Genomic DNA, 12,123 nt, shown 5'->3' on the forward strand with positions numbered 1-12,123 from the left:
TAGAAACAGATGCCTCTGAAATAGGGTTTGGAGGGATTTTAAAACAAATCCACCCTAACAGTAAGCAAGAATTCTTAGTCAGATTTCATTCTAGAAAATGGACTCCTAGTCAGAAAAATTATTCTACTACTGCTAAAGAAATTTTGGCACTGGTAAAATGTATTCTCAAATTTCAAGATGATTTATATAATCAACATTTTATTATCAAAACAGATTGTCAGGCAGCTAAATTCATGTTTAATAAAGACTTTAAACATGATGTTTCTAAACAAATGTTTACTAGGTGGCAAGCTACATTAGCATGTTTTGATTTTGAAATACAATATAAAAAAGGAAGTGATAATAGTCTTCCCGATTTTTTAACTAGAGAATTCCTAAATGAGTTATCACCAGCTAAGACAGTTATCACATGATATTACTAATATAAAAAATTTAATTAATAAGGCAGAGGTTGAACTGGCCAACTTAGCAAATGAACCATATTCTAGTAGGACAGGAATTAATTTAAGATTGATAGGATTAAGGATCCAACTCAAGAATCTTGAAAACAAACTCATATTACTTTTAAATTAACATTTCCATTTGCAGGATGAATCCCAATCGCAGAAGAGGCCATCCTTCATATAGAGGTGGTTATCATAGAGGTCGGGGAAATCCTACGGCTTCAAGCAGTTCTTATAGAACTGGAAATTCATCACAAACAAATGATCAATCTCTTCCAGTTCCTGGAAGCCCATTATATGAGGAGTTTAAAGCATTTTTGGAATCAAAAAGGGAAAATACTCCCACTCTCGCTCAAATGATCACAGATGGTGAAACCATCAACGATAATTTTGAATATAAGGAATCACCTCATAGAGATAATATTATTATTTTGGAACATAAAGATATAATGCTTTATTTTGAGAATAATGACGATCCATGGTTTTTAATGACCAGATACTTGGATACAGCGACATACGCTGGATATTCTTACAAACAAAGATTATATTATGAAAATATTTTGAAAATAACCGGATCAGTTGAATTTTCTCATTTTACATCCGGAGGTAATACCAGTGTTTACAATTTTAGTAAAGCCATTATCAAAAAGATCATATCACCTGAGGAATGGGGTTTAAGTACCCTCAAGGAAAAAGAATTTTTAATCCCTCCTTCAAAAATACCAATGAAATTTACATATTGGGATTATATTGAAAGCTTTCATAAAGCCTTTTTATATGAAAATCCTCAGAAAAAGCATACTTGGTTTTTTAAAGTATGTGAAAAGGTTTATAATCAAAACAGAGATATACCAAATTGGTTTACTAATTGGTGGATCTCATACGGCCCGAGTATAGATATCCTCCCTGAGGAACCATTCAGGAAATTATATGGGGAATGGTTACCTGTCTCTCCAAGATACCGAGACCAAGTTATACCCTTGAAATCAGAAGGATTGGAAGTAATATCTTCTATGCATTTTTTCATGGAATTTTCTATTCCTTGGATCTGGAAATGGTCCCCATATGTGGATTATACTCCCTCTAAATTTCCTTCCCTACAAAGGTCATACTTTACCAAATTTTGGCCTAAAATGCTTCACAAGAATCCAGAAACAAAAACCCTTAATGCTCAGGAAACAATTGATCATATCAATCAACAAATTAAGAAATACCAAGACCAAAAACTCTTTTCGGAAATAGCCTCCTCAACAGAAGTGACCCCCTCAACTCCTCAAAAAGTTAATTTAACTAAAGAGGAAATGATCAAGTCATTCAGATTATATTGTTCTGAATTAAAAGAAAATCTTAAAAGATTTTCAAAACATGATACAGATGAAGGTTCAAATGAAGATATTCAAGATAATATGTCAGTTGATAACCAAAGCCAAGGCCAATCACCATGCTTAGCAGGGGAATCCCAGCCAGATGATGAAGAAGTTCCAGATGGAGAACTCCCAATTGATTGTATAATTGACATGATTGAGGAGTCAATCACGCAAAGAAAGAATCTTTCAAAAAACAAAAAGACATCACCACAATAGACTATAGGTGACAGGTGGATGGACCAAAATAAAAGAAGAATATATTCTTCAAGAATTATTGAAGACAGAGGAAAATACTCGTCAGACATTATTAAAGCCAGAAGAATCAAACAAAAAGTCATTTCTACTTTTCTTAAAGTTGTCTGCCAATGCTAAATGTAATAATTCAGGTTTTGTTTGTTTTTGAGTCCTCCTGATCTATTTAAGGAGCCTCTACCTTATGTTTTAGACAGGCTGAAAGCCAATTTCCTCTTTCTCTCTTGTAATCCCTCCTCTGTAAAAAATATTTCTGCAATAAAAGTCTGAATTATATTTGGAGAAGCAAAGTTTTATTACGGTACAACAATTTTGGATTCGCCTTTCTGGTCAGTTTACTTTCTTAAACTTAATTTTATTTTCAAGCCTAATGCAAGGCTGACTTGATAATATCACATAGTATTATCATGGAAGCAGTATCATGATCGGCAAATCATAAAAAAAAAAAAAAAAAAAAAAAAAAAAAAAAGTCTGGAATGGAAAAAGGCAAAGTCGTGTTTTAGCCTGCTTTTGTGGCCATAAGTGCCGTTTTAGGGCATTTTACTCATTGACTCGCCTATCTCACCCAACTCTTTTTTGCTTTTTATTTTTCAAAATTTTAAAACTAACTCTTTAAGAATAAGATCCTGCCTCTTTATGGTATCAGAGCCATGGAATACTATGTGATATTACCTCATTTATTCTACTCTTCATGAGTATATTCAGTAGATTTAGGGTTGATAAGGCAAAGTCGTGTTTTAGCCCGCTTTTGTGGCCATAAGTGCCGTTTTAGGGCATTTTACTCATTGACTCGCCTATCTCACCCAACTCTTTTTTGCTTTTTATTTTTCAAAATTTTAAAACTAACTCTTTAAGAATAAGATCCTGCCTCTTTATGGTATCAGAGCCATGGAATACTATGTGATATTACCTCATTTATTCTACTCTTCATGAGTATATTCAGTAGATTCAAAAATAGTAATAAGCAGGTGATTAAAAATCAGTTAATAGAAGAATATGAAGTCCCAAAGAATTTAGACCTTCTTAATAAATGGGCAATTCCTAGTATCAACCCTAAATTTATATATGAATTAGGAACTTTTGAAGAATTAGGTTTTATCCAAACTGTTAAAACTACAGAAGAAAATTTAACTATGAATGAAGATGACATGACAGTTCAGTTAATAACTCCACAAGATATTAATAGATATAAACATATTTATAATTATTTGCATATTGGTTTGGTGCAAATTGCTTTTAAACCATTAACACTACAGGGATTACCTGAAAGTTCTTTAGCAGTTCTTAGGGATGCTAGAAATAAAAATTGGAAACAATCTTTAATGGGTATAATAGAATCTAGCTTGTCTCATGGACCGGTATATTTTAATGTCTACCCAAATTTACAGCTTTCTTTATCTGATAAAAATATTTTTCAAGCCTTAACATTAAACGTCAAAACTCATGGTTATAATTATTTACCAGGATCAGAAGTAATATGTATATGTTATCGTATATATTATAAACCATTAAAAACTATGAATCCTAAATGTAAGATAGTTAATAAACCTATAAATGAAACAATTTTAATAGAAAGTAATTTTGATGTGTCAAAAATTACAACTAGAAAAGCTATAAAATGGGAGGAAATAAAATTTCCCCAACACTGGATTTTAGAAAATAATATACCACCTACACCTTTAATAAATAATAATATAGAAAGTATTATACAAACTTCTGATGGCGTTGTTACTATTGAGTTTAACAAAGAAATAGAATATAATAACGACCTAATAAAACGAACAAGATCTGCAAGATCTTCACATTTATACATATCACCACTAGATTATAACGTAGAAATTCCCTCTACTCGTGCTTCTGTTGATAATAGAAAGATAAACAATTTAAATATACATGATGATATTGTGTATGAAGCGGAGGCATCTACTCCTTCTGAAATGAATTTTACAGTTTAATGGATTTAAAAGAAAAAATAGATTTTAGTCCTGGTTCTCAGGCAAGAAAAATTATTTCAGAAGAATTTTATTCAAATAAATGGACATTTTTTAAAGAATGGTTATTTAAAAATTATTCTAAAGAAGAGTTACAAGAAATACAAAATAGATTTTATAAATATTTATCCTCTATAAATCAAATTATACATTTTATTCCTTGGTTTGCTTATACTTTTTTACATAATATTCACAACATAGAAAGAGATTATACTCTATCGGGAGACAAAATAATAACAAGTATATTTCCACCCCAAGTCCCTTTTACCATTACAAATAACAATGTTACTATAAAATTTTCGGCTTACCAAAAACTTTTTGAAGAAAAGACTCTTACAATAGATGTCAATCATATTAATAGTATGATTCAACAATTAAATTTCCATAATTTATATTCCATAATATTAGGAGAACAGTTAATGGACTTACATAAAAAATTAGAAAATATAAATTCACCCATTAACAATAAAGATATAATAATACAGAAAAAAGATAAAAAACAACAAATAAATGCTACTATTCAACCCCCACCAAATATTACTGGTTATAAACTTAAAAATTATGATTATATGCTAGATATTCTGCAAGAACAAATGAAAAAATTACAAATTAATACTATAAATAAAGACTCAGATAATGATTCAGATATAGATAATACTCAAATAAACAAAATTAACAATTATGATAGCAAATTTGCTAGAAAACCTGTTCAAAGATTATATTATTATCCAAGACCGAGCCCCCAAGATGTCCTACATGAGGAACAAGAATATGAAATTAATAATAGTTATAGTGGTAAAAATGTTTACGAATGGAATTTAGATGGTTATACTGAAAGACAAATATATAATATGATTCATAGAATGTTAATGTATAGTACAATTGCTAAAAATACAGGAAATAGTGATAAACAAGTGGCTAATATGTTAATTGCCGGATTTACTGGCCAATTAAAAGGCTGGTGGGACAATTATGTGGATGAAAAAACACAACAAGCTATTCTTAATACAGTTAAAATAGAAAATGGAATAACCACTCCTAATGTAGTTTATACTCTAACTTGTACCATAATAGAACATTTTACAGGAAGATGGTCAGATAATTCTGAAAATATTCGTACTCTATTAAATGGACTATTTTGTAAAACTCTTACATCTTTTCGATGGTATAAGGATACTTTCTTAAGTAGAGTAATGGAACTTAATGATTGTAATAGTGTTTACTGGAAATCCAAGTTCATAGATGGTTTACCAAATCTTTTTGCTGAAAGAGTTAAAAACCAGCTAAGAATAGATAATACAATTCCTTATGAAGATTATACGTATGGAAAATTGATAGGAACTTGTATACAGGAAGGTTTAGCCTTATGTAGTGAAATAAAACTAAATTACCAAATTAAAACCCAACATCTTAATGAAAAAAGACAATTGGGAGAATTTTGTGATCAATTCGGAATACAAACTAATAACAATAGGAGGAAACAGAAAAAAGAGTTTCAACAGAAGAAAAAATATTATAAGAGAAAACATAGTGATCCTAATAAAAAAGATAAACATATTAAAAAAATGTTTAATAGAAAAGATTATAAAAAACCCCCTACTTGTTTTTCATGCGGGAAAATGGGACATTATGCTAATAAATGCAGGAATAAAAAAATAAAAAAGCAAATTAATAATATGAATATAAGTGAGGAAATAAAAATACAATTAATAAATTTGATAGATAATTCGTCAGACGAAGAGGAGCTCTCAGACGAAGATTCTGATATAAACATAATAGAATATGATTCTGATTATTCGTCAAAATCTGAAGAAATTGAATGTAATTGTGATAATTCAGAACAATGTTCATGTAACATAGACCACCAATTATACCTAATACAGTCTCAATTCAAAGATGAATTAACTATAAATGTAATTAGTAATGATATTGCAAACTTATTAAAAGAAATAAATGATCCAGAAATAAGGCAAAAAATAATAGAAAATCTAAATACTAAGGAACAGAGTACACAAGAAGAAGGGATATATTCCATGAAAAACGTTCATGATATGTTAAAAGAAAGAAGAAATAAAAATTCCACCAATACACCTACAGTACAAGATTTACAGCTTGAAATTCAAAACCTAAAACAGGATATATCTAAGATAAAAAATGACCAGCTAATAAGCAATCAACGAATTAACAAATTAGAAAAATTACAAAATAACCAAGATATTGGTACCAGTAATGACAATTTCCTTCAGTCCATGGAATTGGTAATATCTAGAAAATGGCATGTCACAATTAATTTATTTATTACTTATAATTACCAAAGAAGTTTTGTTGCCCTAATAGATAGTGGTGCAGATTTAAATTGTATAAAAGAAGGTTTAATACCTACTAAATATTTTCAAAAATCAACACATACGTTAAGAGAAGTATCAGGTTCTAAATTAGATATTAGATATAAATTAACAGATGCAAAAATTTGTACAGAAAATGTTTATATACCTATTAATTTCACGGTAATTAAAAATATGAGTAGTAATACTATGATCTTAGGAAATCCCTTTTTAGAGATGATATTACCCCTAACTATTGACAAAGATAAAATCATAGGATCTTATAAGAATCAACCCGTTATACTAAATTTTGTCTCTGACCCTTATTCTATCTGGGTCAATGAGTTGAATTTAAAAAGAAACCAAATAAATTTTCTGAAAGAAGAAATCAGAAATGTTCAAATAGATGAACAACTAGAACAACCTAAGTTACAGGAAAAAATTAAATTTTTAACAAATCAATTCTCTTTGAAAATATGTAATGATCATCCTAATGCTTTTTGGGAAAGGAAAAAACATATAGTTACACTTCCTTATGAGGAAGACTTCAATGAAAAACAGATTCCTACCAAGGCAAGACCTTGTCAAATGAATTTCGAATACTTAAATATATGTAAAAAAGAAATAACTTCCTTATTAGATAAAAAACTAATACAACCTTCCAAATCTCCATGGTCATGCACTGCCTTTTATGTAAATAAACATTCTGAACAAGAAAGGGGAATACCAAGACTAGTTATAAACTATAAACCCCTTAATAAAGTCTTAAAATGGATCAGGTATCCTATTCCTAATAAAAAGGATTTATTAGACCGATTACATGATTCTTTAATATTTTCAAAATTTGATTTAAAATCAGGATATTGGCAAATACAGATTGATAAGAAAGACAGATATAAAACTGCCTTCAATGTTCCTTTTGGACAATATGAATGGAATGTTATGCCATTTGGCCTAAAAAATGCCCCTTCAGAATTCCAAAATATAATGAATGATATATTTAATCCTTACAGCAATTTCATTATTGTATATATAGATGATATCTTAGTCTTTTCGAAGGACATTCAAGAACATTTTGGTCATTTGCATACTTTTGAAAAAATAATAGTAAACAATGGTTTAGTAATATCACAATCTAAAATGTCCTTATTCCAAACAAAGGTAAGATTTTTAGGACATAATATTGAAAAAGGACAAATTATTCCTATACAAAGAAGTATAGACTTTGCTGCGAAATTTCCAGATGAAATAAAGGATAAAACTCAGCTACAAAGATTCTTAGGTAGCCTAAATTATATATCGCCTTTTTATAAGGATTTATCAGCAGATAGTGCAATTTTATACGACAGATTAAAAAAGAATCCTTGTGCTTGGACTAATGATCATACTCAGGCAGTTAAAAGAATAAAAGACAAAGTTAAAAGTCTACCATGTTTATCTTTAGCTAATCCTAATTGGAAAAAAATAGTAGAAACAGATGCCTCTGAAATAGGGTTTGGAGGGATTTTAAAACAAATCCACCCTAACAGTAAGCAAGAATTCTTAGTCAGATTTCATTCTGGAAAATGGACTCCTAGTCAGAAAAATTATTCTACTACTGCTAAAGAAATTTTGGCACTGGTAAAATGTATTCTCAAATTTCAAGATGATTTATATAATCAACATTTTATTATCAAAACAGATTGTCAGGCAGCTAAATTCATGTTTAATAAAGACTTTAAACATGATGTTTCTAAACAAATGTTTACTAGGTGGCAAGCTACATTAGCATGTTTTGATTTTGAAATACAATATAAAAAAGGAAGTGATAATAGTCTTCCCGATTTTTTAACTAGAGAATTCCTAAATGAGTTATCACCAGCTAAGACAGTTATCACATGATATTACTAATATAAAAAATTTAATTAATAAGGCAGAGGTTGAACTGGCCAACTTAGCAAATGAACCATATTCTAGTAGGACAGGAATTAATTTAAGATTGATAGGATTAAGGATCCAACTCAAGAATCTTGAAAACAAACTCATATTACTTTTAAATTAACATTTCCATTTGCAGGATGAATCCCAATCGCAGAAGAGGCCATCCTTCATATAGAGGTGGTTATCATAGAGGTCGGGGAAATCCTACGGCTTCAAGCAGTTCTTATAGAACTGGAAATTCATCACAAACAAATGATCAATCTCTTCCAGTTCCTGGAAGCCCATTATATGAGGAGTTTAAAGCATTTTTGGAATCAAAAAGGGAAAATACTCCCACTCTCGCTCAAATGATCACAGATGGTGAAACCATCAACGATAATTTTGAATATAAGGAATCACCTCATAGAGATAATATTATTATTTTGGAACATAAAGATATAATGCTTTATTTTGAGAATAATGACGATCCATGGTTTTTAATGACCAGATACTTGGATACAGCGACATACGCTGGATATTCTTACAAACAAAGATTATATTATGAAAATATTTTGAAAATAACCGGATCAGTTGAATTTTCTCATTTTACATCCGGAGGTAATACCAGTGTTTACAATTTTAGTAAAGCCATTATCAAAAAGATCATATCACCTGAGGAATGGGGTTTAAGTACCCTCAAGGAAAAAGAATTTTTAATCCCTCCTTCAAAAATACCAATGAAATTTACATATTGGGATTATATTGAAAGCTTTCATAAAGCCTTTTTATATGAAAATCCTCAGAAAAAGCATACTTGGTTTTTTAAAGTATGTGAAAAGGTTTATAATCAAAACAGAGATATACCAAATTGGTTTACTAATTGGTGGATCTCATACGGCCCGAGTATAGATATCCTCCCTGAGGAACCATTCAGGAAATTATATGGGGAATGGTTACCTGTCTCTCCAAGATACCGAGACCAAGTTATACCCTTGAAATCAGAAGGATTGGAAGTAATATCTTCTATGCATTTTTTCATGGAATTTTCTATTCCTTGGATCTGGAAATGGTCCCCATATGTGGATTATACTCCCTCTAAATTTCCTTCCCTACAAAGGTCATACTTTACCAAATTTTGGCCTAAAATGCTTCACAAGAATCCAGAAACAAAAACCCTTAATGCTCAGGAAACAATTGATCATATCAATCAACAAATTAAGAAATACCAAGACCAAAAACTCTTTTCGGAAATAGCCTCCTCAACAGAAGTGACCCCCTCAACTCCTCAAAAAGTTAATTTAACTAAAGAGGAAATGATCAAGTCATTCAGATTATATTGTTCTGAATTAAAAGAAAATCTTAAAAGATTTTCAAAACATGATACAGATGAAGGTTCAAATGAAGATATTCAAGATAATATGTCAGTTGATAACCAAAGCCAAGGCCAATCACCATGCTTAGCAGGGGAATCCCAGCCAGATGATGAAGAAGTTCCAGATGGAGAACTCCCAATTGATTGTATAATTGACATGATTGAGGAGTCAATCACGCAAAGAAAGAATCTTTCAAAAAACAAAAAGACATCACCACAATAGACTATAGGTGACAGGTGGATGGACCAAAATAAAAGAAGAATATATTCTTCAAGAATTATTGAAGACAGAGGAAAATACTCGTCAGACATTATTAAAGCCAGAAGAATCAAACAAAAAGTCATTTCTACTTTTCTTAAAGTTGTCTGCCAATGCTAAATGTAATAATTCAGGTTTTGTTTGTTTTTGAGTCCTCCTGATCTATTTAAGGAGCCTCTACCTTATGTTTTAGACAGGCTGAAAGCCAATTTCCTCTTTCTCTCTTGTAATCCCTCCTCTGTAAAAAATATTTCTGCAATAAAAGTCTGAATTATATTTGGAGAAGCAAAGTTTTATTACGGTACAACAATTTTGGATTCGCCTTTCTGGTCAGTTTACTTTCTTAAACTTAATTTTATTTTCAAGCCTAATGCAAGGCTGACTTGATAATATCACATAGTATTATCATGGAAGCAGTATCATGATCGGCAAATCATAAAAAAAAAAAAAAAAAAAAAAAAAAAAAAAAAGTCTGGAATGGAAAAAGGCAAAGTCGTGTTTTAGCCTGCTTTTGTGGCCATAAGTGCCGTTTTAGGGCATTTTACTCATTGACTCGCCTATCTCACCCAACTCTTTTTTGCTTTTTATTTTTCAAAATTTTAAAACTAACTCTTTAAGAATAAGATCCTGCCTCTTTATGGTATCAGAGCCATGGAATACTATGTGATATTACCTCATTTATTCTACTCTTCATGAGTATATTCAGTAGATTTAGGGTTGATAAGGCAAAGTCGTGTTTTAGCCCGCTTTTGTGGCCATAAGTGCCGTTTTAGGGCATTTTACTCATTGACTCGCCTATCTCACCCAACTCTTTTTTGCTTTTTATTTTTCAAAATTTTAAAACTAACTCTTTAAGAATAAGATCCTGCCTCTTTATGGTATCAGAGCCATGGAATACTATGTGATATTACCTCATTTATTCTACTCTTCATGAGTATATTCAGTAGATTCAAAAATAGTAATAAGCAGGTGATTAAAAATCAGTTAATAGAAGAATATGAAGTCCCAAAGAATTTAGACCTTCTTAATAAATGGGCAATTCCTAGTATCAACCCTAAATTTATATATGAATTAGGAACTTTTGAAGAATTAGGTTTTATCCAAACTGTTAAAACTACAGAAGAAAATTTAACTATGAATGAAGATGACATGACAGTTCAGTTAATAACTCCACAAGATATTAATAGATATAAACATATTTATAATTATTTGCATATTGGTTTGGTGCAAATTGCTTTTAAACCATTAACACTACAGGGATTACCTGAAAGTTCTTTAGCAGTTCTTAGGGATGCTAGAAATAAAAATTGGAAACAATCTTTAATGGGTATAATAGAATCTAGCTTGTCTCATGGACCGGTATATTTTAATGTCTACCCAAATTTACAGCTTTCTTTATCTGATAAAAATATTTTTCAAGCCTTAACATTAAACGTCAAAACTCATGGTTATAATTATTTACCAGGATCAGAAGTAATATGTATATGTTATCGTATATATTATAAACCATTAAAAACTATGAATCCTAAATGTAAGATAGTTAATAAACCTATAAATGAAACAATTTTAATAGAAAGTAATTTTGATGTGTCAAAAATTACAACTAGAAAAGCTATAAAATGGGAGGAAATAAAATTTCCCCAACACTGGATTTTAGAAAATAATATACCACCTACACCTTTAATAAATAATAATATAGAAAGTATTATACAAACTTCTGATGGCGTTGTTACTATTGAGTTTAACAAAGAAATAGAATATAATAACGACCTAATAAAACGAACAAGATCTGCAAGATCTTCACATTTATACATATCACCACTAGATTATAACGTAGAAATTCCCTCTACTCGTGCTTCTGTTGATAATAGAAAGATAAACAATTTAAATATACATGATGATATTGTGTATGAAGCGGAGGCATCTACTCCTTCTGAAATGAATTTTACAGTTTAATGGATTTAAAAGAAAAAATAGATTTTAGTCCTGGTTCTCAGGCAAGAAAAATTATTTCAGAAGAATTTTATTCAAATAAATGGACATTTTTTAAAGAATGGTTATTTAAAAATTATTCTAAAGAAGAGTTACAAGAAATACAAAATAGATTTTATAAATATTTATCCTCTATAAATCAAATTATACATTTTATTCCTTGGTTTGCTTATACTTTTTTACATAATATTCACAACATAGAAAGAGATTATACTCTATCGGGA

Source organism: Lactuca virosa, chromosome 9 (assembly GCF_052849685.1).
Source record: "Lactuca virosa cultivar CGN04683 chromosome 9, Lactuca_virosa_CGN04683_v6, whole genome shotgun sequence".
Lineage (NCBI taxonomy): Eukaryota > Viridiplantae > Streptophyta > Magnoliopsida > Asterales > Asteraceae > Lactuca > Lactuca virosa.